This window comes from Schistocerca serialis, unplaced genomic scaffold, assembly GCF_023864345.2.
Source record: "Schistocerca serialis cubense isolate TAMUIC-IGC-003099 unplaced genomic scaffold, iqSchSeri2.2 HiC_scaffold_548, whole genome shotgun sequence".
Taxonomy (NCBI): domain Eukaryota; kingdom Metazoa; phylum Arthropoda; class Insecta; order Orthoptera; family Acrididae; genus Schistocerca; species Schistocerca serialis.
The window spans coordinates 45,001-50,000 of NW_026048133.1; the positions used below are offsets into that span (position 1 = coordinate 45,001).

General features: G+C 51.1%; 1 non-coding gene across 1 annotated transcript in view; it reads right to left on the reverse strand.

Annotated features, from left to right (window-relative positions):
• The window catches only part of LOC126447908 (small subunit ribosomal RNA), a 1,909-nt gene extending 1,149 nt beyond the window's left edge, over positions 1-760 (reverse strand). The window contains exon 1 of the ribosomal RNA XR_007583928.1: positions 1-760. This exon is cut by the window's left edge and continues 1,149 nt beyond it. This is a non-coding gene — a ribosomal RNA (small subunit ribosomal RNA).
• Between the last annotated feature and the right edge of the window lie 4,240 nt (positions 761-5,000).

Here is a 5,000-nt window from a genome sequence, read left to right on the forward strand (position 1 = left end):
CGCACGAGGCGGTCGCACGCCTTCGGCTCGCCCCACCGGCAGGACGTCCCACGATACATGCCAGTTAAACACCGACGGGCGGTGAACCAACAGCGTGGGACACAAATCCAACTACGAGCTTTTTAACCGCAACAACTTTAATATACGCTATTGGAGCTGGAATTACCGCGGCTGCTGGCACCAGACTTGCCCTCCAATAGATACTCGTTAAAGGATTTAAAGTGTACTCATTCCGATTACGGGGCCTCGGATGAGTCCCGTATCGTTATTTTTCGTCACTACCTCCCCGTGCCGGGAGTGGGTAATTTGCGCGCCTGCTGCCTTCCTTGGATGTGGTAGCCGTTTCTCAGGCTCCCTCTCCGGAATCGAACCCTGATTCCCCGTTACCCGTTACAACCATGGTAGGCGCAGAACCTACCATCGACAGTTGATAAGGCAGACATTTGAAAGATGCGTCGCCGGTACGAGGACCGTGCGATCAGCCCAAAGTTATTCAGAGTCACCAAGGCAAACGGACCGGACGAGCCGACCGATTGGTTTTGATCTAATAAAAGCGTCCCTTCCATCTCTGGTCGGGACTCTGTTTGCATGTATTAGCTCTAGAATTACCACAGTTATCCAAGTAACGTGGGTACGATCTAAGGAACCATAACTGATTTAATGAGCCATTCGCGGTTTCACCTTAATGCGGCTTGTACTGAGACATGCATGGCTTAATCTTTGAGACAAGCATATGACTACTGGCAGGATCAACCAGGGAGCTGCGTCAACTAGAGCTGAGCAGCCGGCCGCCCGGGAGTGTGTCCCGGGGGCCCGCGCGAACACGCAAGCGTCCGCTCAATTATTCTGCAAACAGGAGGAGGCTGAGCTCCCCTGCACAACACACCTCGAAACCCTCTCAGGTCCCGGCGGCGCGCAGCGCCGTCCTAAGTACTTGGTCGGGTTCGAGAGAGGCGCAATCGCCCGGAGTTAGGCGAGTAGACGCTTTAGGTGCGACCACCCGTGCTCCCAACTGAGCTTGCCGCTGCCGACAGAGGCCCGGGAGCGTGCTGTCGTGGCATTGCCGGCGGGAGACAACACGCGCCACCTACGGTGACCGGCAGCTCCAACGCCAGCGCCACAGAAGGACAAAAGCCCCACTTGGGTGCCGAAGCGAACTCTCCCAGCACAGCGCACGCGCCAACACGTCCGCACAGCTGCGATACAAACCACCTGCGAGAACCGCTGGGGCGACCGAGCAGCAGACGGCGTCGCGGCGCCGAGCGCCGGGCGGCGGCGCATCCTCAGCGCACACAGTCCTCAATCGGACCAGCACACTGCAGATGGCCACCGCGCTTCGCACCGGGCCCGCGAGGACCTACTTTGGCCGCAAGGCGCCGCGAGCAGGGGGCGCCGGCGCGCAGCTGCGCCGCCTGCCGCGTCCGTCGGCCGGCGCGCCTGCCACTGGCCGCCCCCACCAGCCGGCTGTAGCGCGTGCGCCCACGCACCGCGCTGCCAGCACGCCGGGCGGCCCCCCCTCACCGGCCGGGGACGGTCCCACCCAGCCACCGCCGCGTATCGCCTCACACCCAGATCCCCTTTCGCGTTCGTGGGCATGGTGGGTCCCCTTTCACGTTCGTGGGCATGGTGGGTATCCCTGAAACAACCGGTTAATAGCTCGACCGATCGTCGCCAACACTGATTCACCTCTAGCGAGAACAACCGCACCACAACGGGTTACCTGTTGTTCATTTGCGTAACGTCACCAGCAAACGTAGACGTCCATCGCCATTTGCAACGAGTATTGCATGCCTGTGTCAGGTGTCACAACACACTACGTCTGCCCACATAGACGCAACAACATGTGCACGCCTCGAGAACACGTGGAAGGTAGCCCCCGTACGTATGCGGTGTCCATTGCGCGAACGACTGTCAGCCGGCCTCTGCAGGATGTCGCAGATGTGGAACGCGGTGCAACATGCTATCACGGTGTGTGAGAAGAGACGACTACGTCCGAATACACGCTCCACTACATCAACAGACTGCTCATGCTGATCGCCATCCAGGGCGTCCGTTCCTCCCACACGTCTGAATGGCGTACCACACTGCAATCCAGCTCTTATAGGGAGACGACACGTAGCTGCGTGCACAATATTTGGACTGTATGGTCTGCCGTTGCTAGGCGCAGTCGTCGTACGGTCACACATGTGCCACGATGTATCATTCAGTACATACGGACCAATGTGCAGTACAGTTTGTGGGTTTTGCGTACATCGGCGGACAGGTGACAGGCCGTACCACAACGTAGGCTGAGTACGTCGGCATGCGAAGGGCATTGAACATGCAAACTTCTCAACGACCAGCTTGCGAAGGCAGGGGGGAAGGGGGGGGGGCATGTACGTCCTGCTGCTATCCACATTACAGTGTATAGCAGGAGCATGTGGAAAGTCAGCAACACCTGCAAGGTGTTTAACATGACGCGATACACAGGGGACCGGGCAGTGCGAATAGCGAACTATATTGCGAGGGTTGCGGTTAGGCAACACTACACTAATTTAACGAGTTGCATAACAATTACAGAGCAGGTTCAGCGACAACGTGCGTCAGGTTAAGGCGCAATATAGGTTAGGTTGAGGCACAATATAGGTTAGGTTAAGGCACAACATGGGTTACGTTAAGGCACAAATTGGGTTACGTTAAGGCACAACATGGGTTACGTTAAGGCACAACATGGGTTACGTTAAGGCACAAATTAGGTTACGTTAAGGCACAAATTAGGTTACGTTAAGGCACAAATTAGGTTACGTTAAGGCACAAATTAGGTTACGTTAAGGCACAAATTAGGTTACGTTAAGGCACAAATTAGGTTACGTTAAGGCACAAATTAGGTTACGTTAAGGCACAAATTAGGTTACGTTAAGGCACAAATTAGGTTACGTTAAGGCACAAATTAGGTTACGTTAAGGCACAAATTAGGTTACGTTAAGGCACAAATTAGGTTACGTTAAGGCACAAATTAGGTTACGTTAAGGCACAAATTAGGTTACGTTAAGGCACAAATTAGGTTACGTTAAGGCACAAATTAGGTTACGTTAAGGCACAAATTAGGTTACGTTAAGGTACAATATGGGTTAGGTTAAGGTACAATATGGGTTAGGTTAAGGTACAATATGGGTTAGGTTAAGGTACAATATGGGTTAGGTTAAGGCACAACGTAGGTTAGGTTAAGGCACAACGTAGGTTAGGTTAAGGCACAACATAGGTTAGGTTAAGGCACAACATAGGTTAGGTTAAGGCACAACATAGGTTAGGTTAAGGCACAACATAGGTTAGGTTAAGGCACAACATAGGTTAGGTTAAGGCACAACATAGGTTAGGTTAAGGCACAACATAGGTTAGGTTAAGGCACAACATAGGTTAGGTTAAGGCACAACATAGGTTAGGTTAAGGCACAACATAGGTTAGGTTAAGGCACAACGTAGGTTAGGTTAAGGCACAACGTAGGTTAGGTTAAGGCACAACGTAGGTTAGGTTAAGGCACAACGTAGGTTAGGTTAAGGCACAACGTAGGTTAGGTTAAGGCACAACGTAGGTTAGGTTAAGGCACAACGTAGGTTAGGTTAAGGCACAACGTAGGTTAGGTTAAGGCACAACGTAGGTTAGGTTAAGGCACAACGTAGGTTAGGTTAAGGCACAACGTAGGTTAGGTTAAGGCACAACGTAGGTTAGGTTAAGGCACAACATAGGTTAGGTTAAGGCACAACATAGGTTAGGTTAAGGCACAACATAGGTTAGGTTAAGGCACAACATAGGTTAGGTTAAGGCACAACATAGGTTAGGTTAAGGCACAACATAGGTTAGGTTAAGGCACAACATAGGTTAGGTTAAGGCACAACATAGGTTAGGTTAAGGCACAACATAGGTTAGGTTAAGGCACAACATAGGTTAGGTTAAGGCACAACATAGGTTAGGTTAAGGCACAACATAGGTTAGGTTAAGGCACAACGTAGGTTAGGTTAAGGCACAACGTAGGTTAGGTTAAGGCACAACGTAGGTTAGGTTAAGGCACAACGTAGGTTAGGTTAAGGCACAACGTAGGTTAGGTTAAGGCACAACGTAGGTTAGGTTAAGGCACAACGTAGGTTAGGTTAAGGTACAACGTAGGTTAGGTTAAGGTGCAACGTAGGTTAGGTTAAGGTACAACGTAGGTTAGGTTAAGGTACAACGTAGGTTAGGTTAAGGTACAACGTAGGTTAGGTTAAGGTACAACGTAGGTTAGGTTAAGGTACAACGTAGGTTAGGTTAAGGTACAACGTAGGTTAGGTTAAGGTACAACGTAGGTTAGGTGAAGGCGCAATGTAGGTTAGGTTAAGGTACGATATACCTTAGGTTAAGGTACAATATCGCTTAGGTTAAGGTACAATATAGCTTAGGTTAAGGTACACGTTGTAGGGAAAGGTGTATTTTGGGGGGGGAGGGGGCGGCAGGTTCGTTGATAGTGATTATCGTAAGTGCATGCCTGCGGGATCATCCGATTTGTCACGTCAGGATGCACTTGTGGCTCATGACAGGCGGCGCTCCGATTCCAAGGTTGTGGCAGATCTGTGTCTTTCATTCCTGCCATTGTTTGTGTACTGTGACAGGAGGCAGTATTGTGATGTTGGGTGCACCCCTGTGTAGGACATGTGTGGGTGTTCGTGGCTTAGCTGAGCAATGGCGGATGTCGGAAGGGTGGGATATTCTGTTTTCTGGGTGGACCTCCCGGTCTGGTTATGATAGTGTGGATTGTGTAATGTGGCGGAGAGGATGCACCGGATGTTCTTCCATGCTGGTGGTTAGATATTGTGTGTGTGCCTGTTAGAGGCAGAGAGTAGTGTGTGATAGTGTCTGGCTGACGTGTGGTTCTCATTGTGTGCAGAGTCTTTCAGCATGTATAGGGACGGTTGTATATATTATCTGTATTCTGATGGCTCTGCATCTATTACTAATCAGTGCCGTGTATACGGTTACTCTGGTTCCAG